This window comes from Nelumbo lutea, chromosome 8 (assembly GCF_056320005.1).
Source record: "Nelumbo lutea isolate HS-2025 chromosome 8, American lotus-T2T, whole genome shotgun sequence".
NCBI classification, from domain to species: domain Eukaryota; kingdom Viridiplantae; phylum Streptophyta; class Magnoliopsida; order Proteales; family Nelumbonaceae; genus Nelumbo; species Nelumbo lutea.
The window spans coordinates 2,449,588-2,471,285 of record NC_142691.1 but is presented as its reverse complement, the minus strand read 5'-3'; the positions used below and the strand labels follow the sequence as shown (position 1 = coordinate 2,471,285).

The 21,698-nt window shown below is 38.7% G+C and overlaps 1 long non-coding RNA gene across 1 annotated transcript; it reads left to right on the top strand.

The window, feature by feature from the left end:
- The first annotated feature begins 1,845 nt into the window (after nucleotides 1–1,845).
- On the top strand, nucleotides 1,846–20,951 carry LOC148842166 (uncharacterized). Its single transcript, XR_016103290.1, has 3 exons — nucleotides 1,846–2,144; nucleotides 18,784–18,927; nucleotides 20,341–20,951. It is a non-coding gene; the product is annotated as an uncharacterized LOC148842166 (long non-coding RNA).
- The last annotated feature ends 747 nt before the right edge of the window (nucleotides 20,952–21,698 follow it).

Genomic DNA, 21,698 nt, shown 5'->3' with positions numbered 1-21,698 from the left:
GAATCGCTTCATGTGAAAATAGCTTGTGGGCCCAAATAATAAAAGGAAAATACATTAAAAATAAAAAAATTCCTAAGGGATGGCATCCCCTCCTCTGGCTCCCGAGGATGAAAAAGTATCCTAGTTGGAAGGAAGATTGTCCAAAAAGGAGATGTGTGGCTGGTCAACAAAAAAAAAAATCAAGTCCAACTCAATTCAATCAAAAGTTGGGTTTAAGCTTTTGAACTTTAAGATGGGCTTGACAAAAAAAAAAAAAAGGGCCTAAACTAAATTTAGATTGGGCTTAGGTTGAGGTATCAGATATTGGTCTGATACAGTTTAAGCTTGCCCAACATTTTATGATATATCTGTATATTATCAACATATTCTATTTGGAAATTGAGTTACAAAACTCAATATGTCTAAGCCCAAGCCTAGCCCGAGTAAGGATGACAACAAAGTGGGTTCAGAGAGGATTTTGTAAATTCTATACTCTACCCACTTAGTGGGTTGGATTTTGAGAATCCAAACCCCTCCCCCCACATAAAAATGCAAAACACTCCCCGTATTCAAGGGTAGGAGTGGGTTGGGTTTAAAACCATCATCTAATTTTCTATTATTTCTTATTATATAAAAGCAATAAATGGGTAAAATAACATAAATAAATAACAAAATTTTCAAATATTTGATTAAGATGTAAAAAAACACAAACTATCAATTATCCTTTACATCTGATTCAAAATATTATTAAATTCAACACCCAATACATAAAGTTTATATACTTTCCAACAATATGCAGGTTGAGGGGGTCGAGTTTAGCCTAATTTTGTACCCTACCCGTAACATACGGGTTGTAAAATCCCCAAACTTGACTTGCCCCAAAACCCATCCTTCAAACAAAAAAACCTACCCTATCGAGGTGGTAGGAGTGGATACCCACTGGTAGGGTAGGTTAAGTTGGGCCTATGTTGGTAAACTCGGGCTTAACCTCGAATTGGATCAAGCTTGAGCTTGAGGTTTGAGGCTTAGGATTGGATTGACCCTTTTGAGACTTAGGATTGGATTGACCCTTAACCCAACCCAATATGTTCAAGTTGCACCTAACAGGGGCCAATGCGATGCACAGGCTTTGTTAAGCGAAAGCTAAACAATAAAAACACATAAGAGTAAATGGTTATTTTATATTTTAACATTTTAAATAATTAATAATTAACTATACTTTATATACTACTTTTAATAATTTTTTACAATACAAAAATAATAATAATTAATTCCAGCTAGGTTGTTCATTAAACCTATGAAACTGACCAACACGACCCAACTCAACTCGAGTTGGTCAATTTTGTAGTATTTATGGTGGGTTTTGATTTAACAATTTCCCAACCTAACCAGATCAAATCAATTTTGATTTAACCATTTATAAATCAATAAAACCAAACCGACAAAACATACATACGTACTAGACCTATTCATGGGTCAAACTGGGCTTTGCCTCTTTATCAACAGAAAATGCACAAGCCCAAGAATCCAGCCTGACCATCAAGCCTAAATCTTTAAGCCCGAACCCAAGCCTAAGGCCCGAAAGAAAGATATCCACATCCTCTCATACTTGATTCATGTGTATTGGCACGTGTTGACAAATATTTATATGTTACAAAATTTTATATTTTATATAAAATAATAAATTTAATATTAATAAAATATATTTACATATATATATATATATATAATTCATAAAATATATAATATTAAATATATATAATACATAATATAATATGTTATAAATTAAACGTATTATATATTTAAGAATATATTATATTATAATGCGGCTAAGCTGGGCTTGAAGTATTGGGCCCACACCTGACTTAGAATCTTCTGGACTTAATGGGGTGTCGCGTGGGCGCCATGCTTGAGGAAGTGAAAGCCAAAATCGATTGAATTCAAGAAAAGCAGCAGAGCATCAATGGCGGACTACAACGTTGATAGAGTATCCTCTCATGTATTTGAACTGAAGGGGAACCCTAAGATGAATCGTCAGAACTGTGATGATTGGTCCAGTGGGGTCATGCAGCCACCTGCATTATGATCATTATCATCGAGTTCAGAAGTTGGGTAAAAAATTGATTGTAAAAATCAAGTGTAGACGGTGGCTAGGCTCGGTAAAGGTAAATTTGTTCTTTACTTATTTTTTCCTTCCCTTTCTTTGTATTTTGGTTGTCTTCACTATACAAGGCCAATTCAATGATGGTCTATACGTTATGGTGCTCCAAATATTTTATGTCTGTCTAGAAATGATGATTTTGACAAACTGGTTATTTTAGTGTGACATTTTTTTCTATCTACTATGTTTGTAGCATGGTTCTAAATAAAAAATAGAGTTTCTCCATCTTGAATTAGGAAAATAGATCCTTCAAAGTTATTTATGAAAAGAAGATACTTCAAAGTAAAATCGTTTTGAGATTGGTTGCCTCCCAAACAGAATCTTCTAATGGAAGCCATATAACATTTTTTTCGAAGAATAATAAGAAAATTCATTAAACAGATACAATCCAAAGGCGATAGGTGGCAAGATGGCACCCAGCAATTCAAAGCAAAAATAACTATGGTCTAGAATACATAGACTGAACCAGAAACTGAAACAGATTACATAGGTATGAATTTCCAATACATTCCAGAAATTCTCCACCGAATCTGATCTATTGGCTTGATCAAAATCTTGGAGCACCCAAACCCAGTCCGCTACCAGCTTCCCCACCAGAGTTTCAGTACTTTTAGCTTTGTCTTCAAAAAGCCTTTTATTTATTTCATTCCACAAGATCTAACACATACCAAAGGGGATGCAGCTCCAAACTATCCTTGCTTTCCTGCTTCCTGCAAATCTTGGCCAAGAAGAAAAAAAATCCTGCTGTTGACCTTGGCTGAAACACTCTTTGCCCAAATAGAGAGGAGTAGAATTTCCAAATAATTTGTGCATCCTTACAAGAGGAGAATAAGCGGAAAACAGTCTCTTCATCCGAACAACATAAAGCGATATAACACATACATTTGCTAAGGAGAAACCCGTACTTTCTAGGTGGTCAACTGTTAAAGCACTATCCCAAGCAACCAACAAGGCAAATGCTTCCACTCTAGGTGGAATAGGGTTCCCCCAAACTCCCCCCACCTGATCTGAGACCAGCTGATCCTTCACCATCGCCAAGTAGAAGGATTCACAGTGAACACCCCGTTCCTGCACTCTTTCCACTCCACCACAGTCCATCCTTCAAGAAGGGTGAAACCTCAACCTTCTGTAACTTTTCCAACAGCTGAATACATTGCAACAGATGTAACTTTTCCAACAGCTGAATATATCCAGCAATGATCTTCTGAATTTGGGGCACCAAACAATCTGCTCTCCCCTCATTTCGAAACACTAATCAACTTCTGTGTGATGCTCAGTCAGCCTGTACAACTTTGGGCATACCTCACACATCTTCCCTACATCACACTACTCATCCTCCTAAAGTATTATCCTCGACCCATCACCCAACTTGAACCTGACTGCTTTGAACTCTTGATTGAACCGCAATATCCCTTTCCAGACGCTCACCCCGTAAGAGTTGGAAACCTCCCTTGACTCCCACCCAAACCTCACCAGCCCATACTTCCCACTACAATCCTTCTCCCTCTCTAGCCAAAACCTCCACAGCCACTTGCCGAAGAGAGCCTTGTTAAAGATTTTGACCCTCCTAATACCCAAATCATCATTTCTTTTTGGCCTACACACCTTATCCCACTTCACCAGGTGAAGCTTCTTTAATCTGCCAGTCCCTTCCCACAAAAAATCACTCTGAAGCTTCTCAATTCTTTCCGTAATCTTTGCTGGAATCTTCAGCCAAGATAGATAATAAGTTGGTAAACTAGTTAGAACACTCCTAATTAGTGTAATTCTGCCCCCCCCCCCCCCCCCCCCGAGAAGGATATTTTGCTTTCCAGCCCTCCAATCTCTTCACTCTCTCAATTACTGGTCTCCATACTTCTGCTGCAAAAACTTTAGACCCTACAGGAAGACCCACATAAAGGAAAGGCAGCTCTCGAACTTGGCGTTCAAAAACTGCGTCAAACTGATCCATCTCCTTCCTTATTTCCTCTACCCCAATCAGCAAGCTCTTAGCCAGATTTACCTTCAAGCCTGTGAGAATTTCAAACTACAATATATAAAAGGGATTAAGACAATAAACAAGTTGCCTAATATGATAACATTCATATTTTAACATATTTTCCAATCTCTAATTAAAAGAATTAAAAGAGAAGTTGGATGCAAACTAAATATGAGAATGTATCATGTTATGTAAATTGGCTGCCCTTCCCTGTTTACTCTGTTATATTGTATGCACACACCAAATGGACCCAGCCAACTTAGTTGGACCATTGACCCAGCTGACTTAGTTGATGTCCATCTTGAACAGGCCAGGGCAAAAGAATAGTGGTCAAAGTAAACCCTTATTCTTTGTATGTGTCTGTGTTTAAAATAGAAAATTTGAACTCTGGATGGCTCCTATAATTCAAGTAAAATTTCAATACAATGAGGGTATGGGACTGATGTCAGTTGGGGTAGTTAACAGGTGACTGATCCAATGGATGGTTAAGATTGGTCACATTTTTTAGTTCACATGGCAGAAATAAAGCAGGTCATGTAGGGGATATCAACAGACCCAGAGCAGAATACAAAATTCTGAGGATAAAGAATGGATGGTTCGACCCTACCCCAAGGGTCCTTTATATAGAAAGTGAGATTACATAAATTACAGAGAGGCCCTTGTAGGGCAACACAATATAGGGAATTTACAAAGAGGTCCTTGCTGGGCTGAAGTGAAAATAATAATAAATAAGAAAACAATACAATAAGGACTACAATAAAATGGTACATCAAGGAGTTTCTTCACACTTTCCCTCAAACTAATGCAGAGGCATGAGCATCAATTTGCTTACTAGAGATAAGTGTCTAGATCTTGTCATGGCCTTTGCGAAGATGTCAGCAATTTGCATATCAAAGGCAACATGAGGGAGAGAGATAGAGTTTGCAAGAAACAGATCGCGGATAAAGTGGCAGTCCACCTCAATATGCTTCGTCCTTTCATGACAGATAGGATTAGAGGCAATCTTAATAGCACTAGTGTTATCCGCATACAGAGGAATAGGTGTAGGAGGGGAATGACCTAACTCCAGAAACAAAGATTGAAGCCAAACAACTTCACTACAAATAGATGACATTGCCCTGTACTCTGCTTCCGTAGAGGACTTGGAAACAGTCTGTTGTTTCTTGCATTTCCATGATATTAGAGAGTCACCCATGAAAACGCACCACCCGGTAGTGGAGTGCCGTGTGTCGGGGCATCCAGCCCAATCTACATCAGCATAGGCCTTCAGTTGGAGAGAAGAAGATGAAGAGAAGAAAAGACCCTATGATAAAGAACCTCGAATATAGTAGATGATCCGATGCACCACAATCAAATGAGGTTGATGAGGTGCAAAGACAAACTGACTAACAACTTGAACTGCATGTGAGTTGTCAGGATGAGTCATGGTCAGATAGATGAAAGACCCTACAAGCTGCCGATAGAGGGAAGCATCAGGAAGCAGGGAGCCTTCTGATTTGGATAATTTGACATTCAACTCCAAGGGAGTGTCAACATGTTTATTATCACTGAGGTTGGCCAACTTAACAAGATCAGAGGCATACTTGTGTTGGCAGATGAAATAACCTCAGGAGCTTCGTTGGACTTCAAGTCCCAATAAATAGTTAAGGGGGCTGAGATCCTGAATGTGGAAGGAACTATGGAGAAGAGACTTGAGGTCCTGGATTCCTTCTATATCATCTCCAGTCAATAGTATGTCATCCACATAAAGTAAGAGAATGGTAAGGCCCTGGGGTCTTTTCTGAACAAAGAGAGAATAGTCCGATGCACTTTGGCTATATTCAACTTGCACGACAACATCTTTGAATTTTTCAAACCAAGATCGAGGGGCTTGCTTGAGCCCACAGAGGGACTTCTTTAGTCAACAAACGAGGGAGGGATCACTACAGTACCCTGGAGGAGGTTTCATATATACTATTTCCTTTAGATGCTCGTGTAAAAAGGCATTTTTGACATCTAGTTGAAAGATTGCCCAAGAGTGAGCAACAGAGAGGGCTAAAAGAACATGGACGGTAGTAATCTTGGCTACTGGAGTGAAAGTCTCTTCATAGTCAATGCCATACTCCCGCTTATATCCCTGTGCCACAAGCCTGGCTTTGTAACGGTCTAGAGGCCCATCAGATTTCATCTTGATGGAATAGACCCATTTTCTCCCAATAATAGAGCCATTTGAAGGTGCTGGGACAAGGTCCCAGGTGTCATTCTCATGCAAAGCTTGAATCTCTGCATCCATGGCTTCTTGCCACTAAGGGCTACTACTAGCCTGCTGGGTAAGAACGGGGAATATCTGTAGAGGTCAAAACAGCAGAGAGGGAGCTATTGTTTGAAGGAAAACCATAACAGTCAGGTGGTCTAGAGATACAAGTAGAACGGCGTAAAGGAACAGGAGGAATAATTGAGGAATCTAAAACTGGGGCATCACTTACAAGGTTGTCTGTGATGAACGAGGGGTCCAGACCAAGAGGAAGAGGGGTCATAGGCATAGGAGTTGGACCATGAACCCGCTTGCAAGAGAAGACGAGAAGTTCCTTCTTAGTAGTTGATGATGGAGTATCCTATTGTTCAAAATCATGCAAAACTGAAACAGAGGGTGCAGATAACTTGGCAATTCCTAAAAAAAAAAGGAGATATGCTCAAGAAAAATCACATTTCGAGAAATACGAATTTGACGTGTTGAGGGATCGTAACAAATGAATCCCTTGTGGTTCGGGCTGTACCCCACAAAAGCACAAATGACAGACTGAGCTGAAAGATTTGAACGTTCACGAGGAGGAAGATGAACAAAGCATAGACACCCAAAGACATGAAGATGGGAATGATTGGGGGGGGGGGATCCAAACATCTTTTGATGAGGAGAAATGTTAGCAAGCACAGATGATGGGATACAATTTATCAAATATACTGCAGTGCTAGTGGCCTCAACCCAGAATGTGGGAGGCACATGTGATTCTTGTAGGAGAGTCCTTAAAACACTGAGAATGTAACTATTCTTTCTTTCTGCCACACCATTTTGCTGAGGAGTGTCTGGGCAGCATCGTTGGACTTGTATGCCATGATGTTTCAAGTAAGCCAAAAAATCTTTGTCATTGTAAGGTTTTCACATTCACTTGGAAACGAACTTGAACCATGTCATGAAACAACCTAAAGGTTGGAAAAACTTCTTATTTGTGTTTGAGAAAGTAGATCCAAGTGTACCTGGTACAATCATCAATAAATAGCACAAAATACTTGTATCCCATCCGAGAAACAACAGAAGAAGTCCAAACATCACTATAAATAATTTCAAAAGGCGAAGTAGCATGTTCAACTCGGTGAGTGAATGGTAAAATATGACTCTTACTCAAACAACAAGAAACACAAGATGTATCAAAGGATTTCATAGAAAGAATTTTGTTTTAATAAAACCATAATCAAATAAGTATTTAAGTTTATCGGAATTTGGGTGGCCCAAGCGTTTATGCCACAAATCCCAAACATAGTTTCTTTGAATCAAAACTGGACTCAATGTAGAAGAGCTCAAAAAAGCAGAGGATGATGCTGATGGGGATTTCTCAGACTCCAATGCAAACAAGAGGCCCATCCTATGCCCCTTCCCTTTCATCTTCCCAGTGCACTGGTCCTGAATCAAACAACCATCAGAAGAAAAGGTTAGAATATGACATTCATCAACTAATTGGCCAACTGAAATAAGGTTGACAGTAAGTTTAGGAACAAGGAAGGTTTTAGCAAGGGACAAGGAATTTGAGGGAAAAACGTTTGATAAACAAGTCATCACTCCCAATGATGTCAAGTTTCTCACCATTAGCAGTGGCAATGTGTCTATGGTTGGTTTCAAACAATCTGTTTGAACGTTCAGGATAGGCTCCAGTCATATGATTTGTAGCACTAGAATCAATTATCCAAATGGGAGAAGAGCAATAACTGGAGAACTCACCAGATAGGCCGAGAGCAGAAAAGGCAGATCAGATGGCAGAAGATACCAGTTGTTGTATATCTTCCTTATTCATGGAAGCAGAGGATTCTCCCTTAGCAATAGGGGTATCAGACACAAATCCCTCAGACGCTTGATAAACTCATGGCTGATTCTTCTTCATGGGTCCCTTGGGTGGATGAATTGGGCAATCTAGAATGATATGTCCATGTTGTTTGCAATATGTGCAAACATTCTTCTTTTTGCAGTGAGAGACTATATGTCCATATCCTTTACATTCATAGCATTGAGTTTTAGAAGGGTCTTTTCCACCAGATTTCTTATTCCCTCGTGCAAGAAAAACAGTATCAATCCCTGAATTAGGATGTTTCCCTTCTATGTTTGCAGCAGTTAGGAGTCTAGTTTCTTTCCTCAACAACTCTCCCATCACAAAGTCTAAGTCTGAAAGAGTTCCTCTACTCAAAATATTTGACTTGATTATTTCATACTCGGGTCCCAGCCTCATGAGAAATTAGTTAACTTTTCCTATTTTCAAAATGTTACTACAAATACTTGACACATTCAACGGGATCAAAGGGTTCAGTATGAACAAGTTCATATTCAGCCCAGAGATCAATAAAGCCTGAATAGTATTCTTGTATCTTTTTGTCCCACTGGCAATAAGCAAAGATTTCAGATTCAATCTGGTATTGCCGTGACATATTGGATTGATGATAAACCTTTTTCAAATAGGCATACATCTCATAGGCAGGGATTGTCGAGCTTCCATTGTGTATAGACTTTACTATCAGCCTCAACCTCATCAGGTTTACTTACAGTCCCATTCAAGTAACCTTCAAGTCCCTTTCCCTTAACATAGAAATCAAAATGGAACTTCCACATATTGTAGTTAGTTCCATCAAATTTTACAGGTAGAAAATCAACCTTTTCAGTCATCATAAATGAGCAAAAAAACAACCCAGAATAGCAGTACTGATGTTGGAAAAGAACTCAAATCAGCAATGAACAAGGCAGAAATTTTACTTCAGCTGAACACAGTATTCTTCAGAAAAGTAAAATGAGGGCTGAGGTATGAAATACAGACAAATCCAAGGCAACCTCAGCAGGAAACTTTAGAGAAGAATAAAAAAAATCCTCCAATAAACACCACAGAATTAGGGCAGCACAAACTAGGGTTCCAAGGACTGATAACCAAGAGAAGAAAATACCCTAGGGCATCACAAAAACTAGGGTTCCAAGGACTGATAACAAGCGCCTATGACAATAGTGTGATGCACCAACCTGAAATGAGAAGTTTTCCAGATCAGTTTGAAGAGAGGACCTGATGTCTGTTGAAGTTCCTCAGTTAGAAAAAGAAACCAGGTTCGAATACTGCTGCTGTTAAGGGAGGAAGCAGCCAGACTGTTGAGACTCCTTAAACTGTGACTGTTCAAAACTGAACCACAGAGAGAAAAGCTGCTGCCGCCCAGGAAAGTTCAGTACACTGTCAGAGGAAGAAAACAAAACTGCTGCCACCCAGGAGAGAAGACCAGAACTCCTCCAAGACTTGTCAGCTTCTGCTGATTTTCTGAGAGAAAGAAGAAGGTCCTGGGCGACACAGCTGGTCAGAAATCCTTCCAGACAGAAGCCTTCAAGAGGAACAAGGGTTAGAAGAGCCCTAACACCAGCCAAAAACACCCTGAGAACAGAAACCCTAATATGCCCAACGAATGTGCAAGGAAAGAACAGCCTGCTCTGATACCGTCAACAGACCCAGAGCAGAATACAAAATTCTGGGGATGAAGAATGGATGATTTGACCCTACCCCAAGGGTCCTTTATATAGAAATTGAAATTGCAGAAATTACAGAGAGGCCCTTGTAGGGCAACATGATTTAGAGAATTTATAGAGAGGCCCTTGCAGGGCTGAAGTGAAAATAATAATAAATAAGAAAACAATACAATAAGGACTACAATAAAATGGTACATCAGGGAGTTTCTTCACAGTACTTGACCCAAATGTGTCCAACCATATGAAACAATTTTAGTCCACTGTCCACATGACCTACCCAAATGTGTTCAACCATAAGATTGGTGGTTGTTGCATACAGGCTATGACATAACCAACAGATTATCCTACTCCCATTTGGAATAATTTGGATCTTCGGGCTTTGGTTTAGCTTCCTTTCCGGTAATAAACCCAAGCTTACCTCTTCCACCGATTGTAAGTTTGGCTGTTTGGGACCATTCAAGGAAACCTGTTCCATCAAGTTTTACAGTAGTAATCTGCCCTCCAGCATTATCATTACCTCTTAGGAGAACATTGGTAGGCACACTAACATCTTCGTGTGAGCCCATTGATCATAACCCCTTCAAAACAACCTTTCTCACCAACACCACTGTATCCCAACACCAGATGGGCACCCAAAAGGTTGAACACGGATTACAACAATAAAACAAGGGAAAAATAGGTGCTGGCGACAAAACAGTGGAGGAAAAAAATTCTCAAAAATATTTTAGGGATCCAAAAAATTGGGGACCACTTCTTGCAGTCTCAGAAATTTCCCATGACTGAAGCACAAGAGGTTTTAAAGGCATCCAACCCACCATACAAGCATACAAGCCCTAAGAAAAGTGGTGAGGTTTTAAAGGCAGCCCTAAACTCTAGATCTCAAACGGTAGGGCTGTTCATAAGAAGGTCCAACCCGACCAAACCGACCAACCCGGACCGGCCCAACCTGACTCGGCCGGGTTTTCATCAGCACCGGTCAGTTTTGGGTTGGGCAAATTCATAAACCGATATATCAGGTCGGTTTCGGTTTTCTTGTGTGAAAACCGAAACCGACCCAAACCGAACCGAACCAATTAGTCTTCTAGTTCGGTAGTTCCTACTTAACTAGTCTTCTAGTTCCTACTTAACTAAATTGTATCTATCCTAGTTTCTACAGTCTTTTACACCAAATAGGCAACCCATTAGGCAATTACAATTAGAATTAGGTGTCCTTTTTTACCTAGATTAGAATTTAGAAAGTTTCTTGAAATATAAATATTTCAGCCTTCTTTCTATAAAACAATTTGACTTTCTATTTTATTGATAACTTTTGTCTTCTATTAGAATTAGGTGTCCTTTTTTACCTAAATTGTATCTATCATAGTTTCTATAGTCTTTTACACCAAATAGGCAACCCATTAGGCAATTACAATTAGAATTAGGTGTTCTTTTTTACCTAGATTAGAATTTAGAAAGTTTCTTGAAATATAAATATTTCAGCCTTCTTTCTATAAAACAGTTTGACTTTCTATTTTATTGATAACTTTTGTCTTCTCTTCTATTCTCTAACTTGGTCCGCCCCCTCAAGTCCTCAACTCAAGACATCATTTGATTTTTGAACTTGGCTCTCCCAACTCTCCCATCTTCTCAAATAAAATTCCTTCTAGTTCTAGGCTTCTCTGTCCTTTTTGTACAGGAGCAAAACCGAAACCGACCCAAACCGACCCAACCCGACTCAAACCGACTAGGTCGGTTTTGCTTATCAGTGGGTCGGTTGCGATTTCCACCTCAGGTAACCCGACCAGGTCGGGTTGGTTGGGAAAACCCCAATAAACCGACCCAACCCGACTCGTGAACAACCCTATCAAACGGATTCAACCTACCATGAAACGTACATCAAAATTCCTCTAAAACCGAGGTCACCAACATGCGTCAGAAACACATTGGGATGCCGTTGACTGTACAAACTGTTGACGTCAATTGGCGGCGTGCTAATGTCAGCAAGTCTGTCTCTAAGTCACAACCAACAACAAATGATTTCCTTGATCTTAAGTTGCTCTGATACCAAGTTAAAAGATAGTTTGTGATAAAGGAAGAAGAAGAAGAGGAGTTTTGTCAAGAACATTAGGTGTGTTACTGTTCACACCTAGAAAGATTTCATTTAAACACAATGAATAAAATTACAATTAAGCCCATGACTAGGCGCCCTAATACAAAAATATATAAAAGGACAAAAATGCCTTTACACTCCCAACAGCCCAGAGTGTTGCACTATAGAAGTTCAAGGGCCAAGTGTTAGCACACCCTAAGTATAGGGTATGTTAGACAATGTATGCCCTTAGCTCCAATCAGCATGATGTACATTATAGCATTTATTGTAAATGAATAAAGTACATATTTGAATCATGTTATCGTGGTGTATTTCTTTATAATTCCCTTAAACTGGACACATATGAGACTCATGTTAGTTTAGAATCTTCACATTCGTTGGATAGATCTAGGGAGATTTATCCTGCCATGGCTGACACTGGTGTACTGCCAAGTTGGTTGGGGTGGCTTGTCTCAACTACTAGGGTGAGACCTGAGGTACATGTAGTGTGGGTTTTCTTGAAACCTTGAACTGGACCAAAATTCTAGTATTGCCCTGGACATTGGAGATAGATGGGCAAAACTGAAATGTTACACCTGACCCCTAGACTCGATTATGATACTACACTAGGTGTCGGATTGGGCTGTCTTTGATGTGCCAATCAATGAGATCCTTAGAGGGGGTCAAAACTTTGGTATGTTGGGACAGTCTGAGAATTCATCTGAGTGGGTGATCATAGTGACAGGATCAACCCCTTTGTAGGACAAAGTGAACGATCGGGAAAATGCACTCTCTCTTATGGAAACTTAAACTGCCGGCAATGGATTTCAAATGTGTGAAATTTGGTTTTGCAAAATATATTTATATAGAGATATACTTACATATATTATAGTTTTAAAATGTTTGCAAAAGGTTTTAATTCTCGGGATCCATGTGAGTAGAGAGTGTAGCACTATACCTTGCAGCCGAGGGAGAGGTCCTCTCTTGTCAGGCAGTGTTTGATCATTAAGGGCTGAAAGGTTAAGTGTGAGACCATTGAGGGTTATACTTGATGGGCTAATCTTGCATCTGCCCACAGTCCTTGGGCCTTCATAAGATGGCTGGACCCAATGACCATTTAGTGTAAATGTTGGGCCCTAATGGGCCCATGGTGATGGACTCAGGGGTTCACTATATTCAGCAGTGAATTCGGCCAGGCCTTGTAAAAGAGGCTAGGCTGAACTCATGTGGTTGATGTGTAGATCAATGTTAGGGTCCCATGCCATACAAAGAGAGCCAAGTTAGCCAACATTTAAAGGAAGTGAGCCTGAAAGCTTAATGGGCCTAAAATCCCATTTCGAATTGGGTTAATTGGATTAATTAAGTCGGGGCAGATATGGGTTTGGATCAACAAATAAGGATAAGAGGATAACTCTTATCCACTTTCAGGAAACTCCTAATCAGATTAGGAGGTTGTCTCTTTAAAGTTATAAATAGAGAGCAGGTCGGACTTGAAAAAGACACACAACACAGAGAGAAGACAACTCAGTTAGACTGATCTTGCCTTCAGTTCTTTTTCTTCCTGCTCTTGCCGCCCTGCCCTGCTCGATCTCTAGCTCTTGGATCCGATCAAGATTTGATCTTGATATTGTTTCTTGCTAGAAGAAACAATTTTGAAGTTTTGCTCATTACCCCATTCGATTCTTGCTAAAGAATCACAAGTTCTTGGTGAAGAACTACCTGCTGATCCTACCTCATCCTAAGCTGTGTCATCTTCAATGGAGGGAGGATTTGGTACACTCTTTGGCGTGAACACCTACGTTGGGAGGAGCTTCTTGCATGGATTCCGTATCAGGTATATCCCTCCCTAAACTTGGTTTCAGATTTGGTCCGGTTTGGTTACAAGAACGAACCTTGAAAATGCAATTTTCTAAATTGGGAATAGGATTCCCGGATGGGAGTAAAGAAATTTTGAAATTTCGCCCAACCTTCCTATAGGGTTCGGCCATCCATATGATGAATCTCCCATCCCTTCAAGGTAGCCATCTGTAACTCACCCAAATTAAGAACGATATTCTTTTTTAGCATTCCTCTTTAATTATTATAAGAAATTCATTGGCTCCAATGGAAAAAGAAATAAAATTCAAAGGCTGAAGGAATAGAAATTGAAGGATGCTTCCACTCTTTCAAAGGTGCCAAGAGGTACCTGATAAGGTGATTGCACTGTGTAACAAGCCCCAATTAGTAGTACTGGCTTTCAGTTCAAAATGTTTGACAGGTAAGAAGCAGATCCAATTAATTTGGTTCATACACTAGTAGGATCTTTTGTCTGCATATTTGTTCAGCATTATTTTGTATATAATTTAAACTTTGAAGATAATTTGGAATGGCAGGCCATTTTTGAAAAAGATCTGATCATGGAAGAAGGATATTAGGAAAATGCAGGCAACTTGCAGAACTAGAATCTATATACAGTGGTCCCTTTGGTCCTCTATTCCACCAACCACCCTGCTATAGGAACCCTTCTAGAAACATCTGGAAGATGGGCCCATCGTTCTTGGTTTTCTCTTGCTAGATTATACTTTAATCAGACAGCTCTTACTCTGTAAAAATTAGAAAAAGAAGGCAGTGTTTCACTAAAAAACAACACATTTGATTTAAAGTATAAACACATGGTCTATTCCTCCCTGAATCTGTGGGCAAAATGTGAAGAGCTACACAGATTAGAAGATCTTATCCATAAAGTTAAGGGTTAAACTTGGACCATTAAAATGGGTTTAACCATACTTTAAAATATTTTTTTGAAGACAAAGGAAAAAGTTTTATTGAAATAAAAAAGAAGATGTAAGGAAGGTGATAAGCAATCACCCGAGAGAAAGACCAACCCAAAGAGAAATCCCAGATAGGCATAAACAAACCCAAACAAACAGAACCAAAACCAAGCTAAATTTAAACCCAACTAGAGAAAGCCCCTAACAAACCTCCCTTGAACAATAATAAACTTTCATTCTGGTTGTTTTTTATCAGAAACTTTCTGATTGTTTTTATTCTTTTACTTCTTGTTTTCTCTTAGTATTGACATTTTTATTTTTCTCACTGCAGCCTGCTTTTTTTTTTATCAGCAAAAATGATCATTTTATTCAATTAAGAGAAATAAAACTGAGTTACAGCAGATAAAACAAAGACATTTCGACAAAGAAATTTTACAATACAGCCCAAAAAGCTTTTGCTTTTGAACTCCCTGTTTAGCTAGAGAATCAGCCATTCCATTTGCAGTTCTCCTAACCCATGTAAATGAGGCCTTAAGTTCCTTTGCTTTGGTTACTATCTCCCTTAACTGATGTCTGTAGTACCAAGGAACATTACTGCTTGAATTGGTTCAAGATATCACTGTTTTTGAGTCCCCTTCTCTTTCCAAGTTCTCAAAATCAGCTTGCTTGGCGATCTTTAGCCCTTGAAGTAGGGCTAACAGTTCAGCTTTTAAAGAGTCACCTTCCCCTAAAGGTCCTGAGTACATAGCCAACACTTTGTTTGAGGAGTCTCTGATCACACCACCAATGCCTGCCATACCTGGATTTCCTATAGAGCTCCCATCAAAGTTCAACTTTTACTTATTGGGACCTGGCAGCTTCCACTCCATCACTTTTCTTTCCTTCATCTCTGCAGTGTGCGCCGCTTCATTCCAAGCTCTTACAATATCCGTAATTGATATATTTTGGAAGAGCTGGAGTGGTTTCACCCAATGTGCAACTCTTATCTTTATGGCCTCCACAATGGCCTCTTTTGGTCTATGCTTTTCATTGAAAATTCTTTCATTCCTTTCCTCCCATATTGTCCACACTGCCCTTGCTGATTCCCACATCACCCTCCCTCTTTTTGTTGGCTGCCTTAGAAAGTTTGGATCAAAGAGGCTTATTACATTCTGGGGAGCCCTCCACCTGCAACCAAAGAGAGAGCAAAGAGATTCCCAAACAAACAAAACAAAGGAGCAGTGGATCAATAAATGGGGTAGGGATTCAGCATCTGCAAAGCAAAGAGAGCACATATGAGGGGAGAGGCATTTATTTGGCCTCCTTTTTTGAAGCATGCCACAAGTATTTACCTTCCCCAAAAACACCTCCCAACATTGAACCATTGGGAGGGAATCCAAGATCTGAAGATTTTTGGAAGGTAGTGGCGGAGAGGTTTACAAGGAAGTTGGCACTTTGGAAGAGGAATTATTTATCCATAGGTGGGGGAATAACCTTGATTAGAGCAATCCTTTCAACCTTTAGAATCCTTGCTAAAGTGGCATGGCTTTTAGAAAAACTCATGAGGGACTTTCTTTGGAAGCCTGGGGAGGAAAAGAGGGATCATCTAGTGAAGTGGGAACAAGTCTGCAAAACAAAGCAGAAGGGAGGCTTAGGACTAGGGAACTTAGTACACAGGAATACTTCCTCGCTAGGAAAATGGCTTTGGAGGTTCCCATTGGAAAGAGACAAGTTGTGGCATAAGGTGATAGAAAGTATTCACAAGATGATGAACAATGGCTGGGATGCAAAGTTAGACCCCACATCTTCCTCGAGCTCTCTGTGGAAAGCAATACAAGAGGTATATCCTATTTTTCTCAATCTCATCAGATTTGATGTGGGTTGTGGCTCTAGGGTGCTTTTTTGGGAAGATCTTTGGCTGGGTGATACTCCTTTCTGCTTCATTTTCGCAGATCTATATTCAGTCTCTAACTATAAGTTAAAACCCATCTCAAACTTTGTCACTCTTTCTCATCCTTGGAGGACACTAGAGTTTAGTCTACTTCTCCTAATGGCACCTTTACCTGTGCTTCTTTCTTTAATACCCTTGTTCAAACTACTGTTGGGGGTGATAATTTCCCAGTGAAAGAGATTTGGAGCAAGTCCATTTCACTGCAGCCTGCTTGTTGGGCATGGCCAAGTCATGGCTTGATGTTCAGGTGGATTTAGAATTAGCTCGTTTCCATCCAGGAGGACATGAGCAGTTAAAGAGTTATGGAGGTGCAAATAAAAGCAAGTCCTAGTCGTGGAGACCAAAATTTTCATACTCCAGCTGGCCCAGAAAGTTGGCCATGGCATGTTCTCAGCCAACAGCCTCAGGATCTCTCTATTCTTCAGAAGCTCCATTCAGGCAGGGTATGGGAGTAAAACGAATTCTGCTCCATATTTTCTTGCATTGAAGTGGCATTTTTTTTTATATCTAATCATCTGATCTACTTGCCCATAGCTCTTCTCAAGGATGCAAAGAGCACCATCGGAAAATTGAGGCAAGAGTCTAACTCAAATGACATTTTTAATAAATAGCAATCGGTTTTTGTATTTATATTTGTAATTTCAGATGTTATTTTCATTTATTGAGACGTTTCTGCACTCTTGGAGAATTTTGTTGTCCATTTACTTCCACATTGCTCATGTGATTCTCATGCATTAATCTGGACTTCCTGTTTGCACTTGAGGGATTTTGGAATAATAAACTTAACACCCATCCATTTGGAAGTGGACAAAAAAGAGTGGCTGGAGTTCTCAAGTAAGCAAACTCAAGTCCAGATGAACTATTATTTCTTCTTGTTGAAACTAACCTTGTATGGACATGCAGAAGTACCAAAAATATAAAGAATATAGATAGTATACAACATCACCCCAAGAACAAAAGTAGATATATATGAAATAATATAAATGATCTGATCTAATGGTGCCTATATTAATTGTATAAACCACATTATATAAATTATAAAAAAACATAAAATATTATGTGCCTACTTTGTTGCCTGGGTATGATTTGATGTTATTTTTTTCTTCATATATTTTCAAATTCTGAATTATGTAAAGATTTTTTTCCTAATTTAGTCAAGCTTTTTTTTCTACACTTACTCTATTTGTTATTGTTTACATGCTTTGGAGCTGGTGAAGATTCTATAGATCTTATTTAATGCTTATAACTAAGCTATTACACTGATAGCTAAATTGAAATTCCACTTTCACCATACCTCTGACTTCTGTTGTATTTTTAGGAGTCTTAGAAGAATCTCCTAGTGTATATAATTTAATATTCTCTTATTTTAATTTTTAGTTCCATGTAGAGCCGGAAAGCTTTAATTTTTACTCATTTATTTTCTTTCTTTTTTATTTTTTGTGGGATTATCTTGGTTAAGATATAAGGGTTATTAATAACGTTATGATGTTAAATGCACAGCACCCAATCCTAGCTTTTAAACAAAATCTTAGTGCTTTCTTCTTCACACATTTGAAGTTGATATATCTTTAATCCAGATTTCTACAAATTGTACAAGGCTTATGCCTTTAGGCTCCACTTGAGGCAAGGCTTAAGAAAATGTCTCAAAGCCTTGAAGTTTATGGCTGAAAGTATAAAACAAATTGCTCACAGTTGGAGATGCATAGTTTCTTGCCTCATGCGTCCATGCTTTTAAACTTTGGTTTAACCTTTTCTCTTTTCTTTTTGTTCCATTTTTTCAACCATTTTTTGTTGAGAATGGTAAGGTAAAATTGTACAAGGCTTATGCCTTTAGGCTCCACTTGAGGCAAGGCTTAAGAAAATGTCTCAAAGCCTTGAAGTTTATGACTGAAAGTATAAAACAAATTGCTTGCACTTGTGGATTTTGAAATAATAATCTTAACACCCATCCATTTGGAAATGGACAAAAAGGGTGGCTGGTATAGATCTCATCAGATAGATGCTGGTTTAATTCAAAGGTAGATCACATATGATCTAAAGCATGAACGATAGCGAGAGAAGGGGGTTCTCATGTTAACAAACTAAAGTCCATATGAACTATTGTTTCTTCTAGTTGAATCCATCTTTCTATGGACATGCAGAAGTACATTTCTTTAGTTTGAACTTTGAAATTACAGGGATGCATTGAATCAGGCCTCATGGTGATCCATGATTCGTTTTGGTGCACACTTAATACTTGTTCTTAGATATCTACTTGCTGATCAAATGAAGGACACTTTTAGAGAGAAGCTTATGATAGTTGGTGACCTAATTCTCCACATGTGAGTAGTACTCCTTTATTTTTTGATTGATAAACAATAATATGTATTTAGTTATTACTAATTCTACGCATCTGTAATTTGTCTGGAATATAGCTACTTAACTTTATTTTAATTAAAAGTTGGAGGCAAATCTTGAATATATTTTTTTATATGGGTATAGGTGATTATGCTGTATTCATTAGTCAAGGGAATGAATCTGTATGCATATGTTGTTAATTAGATCTATATATTGACAGTATTATGAGAGCAGTCCATAAATCCATAAAAAGGATAAAGGATGATTTGATCTTAACCGAAAAACATAGTTTTGGAACCCCCAAACCTGCAAAATCCATTACAATGGAGGAGTGTATGGCCTCCATAACTGGGGCAACCATACCTTACTCTTTGCCCTCTAGAAGAAGGCCACTACATGATGGTGGGAATTATGAGACTGTTGTAATTACAGCTCAGTGTAGCAATTTAAAGTGAATGCTTCCTCTCTATACTGACTGGGAGGTAATTCCTTCTGTTAGTCCATTTAAGGCCTTCATAATGCCTGTCTGAATGCATAATTTTTTCCATACATGTTTATTATTTTCTGTCCTTTTTATTTTGTCTAGATTAATGATAAAAACTGTAAATTGTTTGTTTATATCTTTCACAAAAGTTACCTCATATAACCTATAATATGTTTGTAATCATTCCATGACGCTCACATCAGAACTTGTTCTGGTGCCCCTAATACCAGCTCATTTTGATAAATTCTTTCTCTAGCTAGTGTATCAGCATTAATTTGAGACAATTCATACTTATAAGAATGCACGGTTCAGATCACCTGGCAAATTTTTTTTGGTTCTCTAATCAGGGATCTAAGTATATACAAAATTTTCACTCTAGCCGTATGCCAGTATAGCACAACTTGGCAATCACCTTCTAGAACTAGTACATTACTGCCAATCAAATAGGCTGGTTTTAGGACTTGGGTCTCTTTATTTCCATTCTTTTGTTTTTATACGTCATTGTTGTTTTTCTTTGCAGCATATTATTCTTCTCTACTTTGTTTTTTTCTTCTAAATTTATTTACAGTGGGTTAATCTATATCTTAGACACTAATAATTGTCCAGGTGGCTGTACTTGTATGAAAGTACTGCATACATATAAGCATTTTCATGTGGTTTGTTACCAAGATATAGAGAGTGAGGCACGTGTAGCATTTGCAATGGTGTGTAATACTTCTGATCCTTAAATAGAATTAACTAATTTTTGCATATCTGAGATGCTATGGCTTCCATCACAATGTCTATTTGTTTGCACCTTGAACAATAACAAACTTTCATTTTGGTTGTTTTTTATCAGCAACTTTCTGATTGTTTTTATTCTTTTACTTCTTGTTTTCTCTTAGTAGTGACATTTTTATTTTTCTCACTGCAGTCTGCTTGTTGGGCAATGGCCAAGTCATGGCTTGATGTTCAGGTGGGTTTAGAATTAGCTCCCTTCCAGCCAGGTGGACATGAGCAGTTAAAGAGTTGTGGAGGTGCAATAGAAACAAGTCCTGGGTCCAGGAGACCAGACTTTTCATACTCCAGCTGGTCCAGAAAGTTGGCCATGTCATGTTCTCAGCCAACAGCCTCGGGATCTCTCTGCTCTTCTTCAGAAGCTCGATTCCCCTAGAGTAGAAAAGCAAAATCTGGTCTTTGAAAAATGGAAGGACAAAGATGAATAAAGGTCTGCGGTACTGGTTATGCAGATTAACGCATTTGATTTGGGAACTACGATAGGATAATAAATACCATCTAATTAAGCTCATCTTGCACCGATTTCAGTTATGAATCTTTTTGTCCCTCTATCCCTGAAAGACAACGATGTTAATCGTGGCTGACTGAATGTGACCAGTGATAAACCAATGGTCTCTCAATTAGTTTGTGCTAAGAAAAGAGGGAGAAAGGACTAAATTGTATGGACAGATTTGGATATTGTATCGCGTAGTTGGATGTTCCTGTTTTACTTTTTCGGAAAAAAAAAAAAATGATGCCATCCTGCCCAGAATGTTGATACCACGACCCTAAACCTTGCTCATAAACATTATTGGCAGCTTGGGGGAGAGACGGGAGACCCAAAATAAACAAGGTTTATATTTCATGGTATTTTGGTTTAGACTAGAAAAAACAAGAAATCTCCCTCTCACTAGCAGGCCTTAATATTATTATTATCGTGTTCTAAGATTGTCATGTGCAAAGTACACATACACATTTGCTAATAATGGTAAATTGATATTCAATGGATAAGCTATCTAATTCAACTATTGGTTGTTGAGTGGAGTTAAAAACTCGTTGCTGCACCATGGGGCTGCTGTATAGCATTCCTCCATTTTGAATTTCGAATAGGGTAATAAATATATTGATGATCTGAAAATTTCTATGGTACCGAAAACGAGAAAAGGTCTCTGGTCTTATGGTTTTATTGACCAAAATATTCAAAGGTCTCATTGTTTTACTGACCAAAATATTCATAATTTCATATGCTGCTTCGGACACTTGTATGCAGCAATCGCAGATGCATCGAGGAGAAGTACTCGAGTTTCTTACCATCTTTTTCCTTCATACTTTTCTTTCAAGAAAGTCATTGGGCCGGTACGATTGTCTGCAGCCTCCATGAATGTGGATTAATGTTTTGTCGTTTTTTGAACCAAGCCACTTGGTACTTACTGCCTTACTGGTGTATTTTGTCCTACACTTGGAACTTGAAAGCACAAGAGGCTGCACTTGCACAGGCAATTTTCCATTCCATCA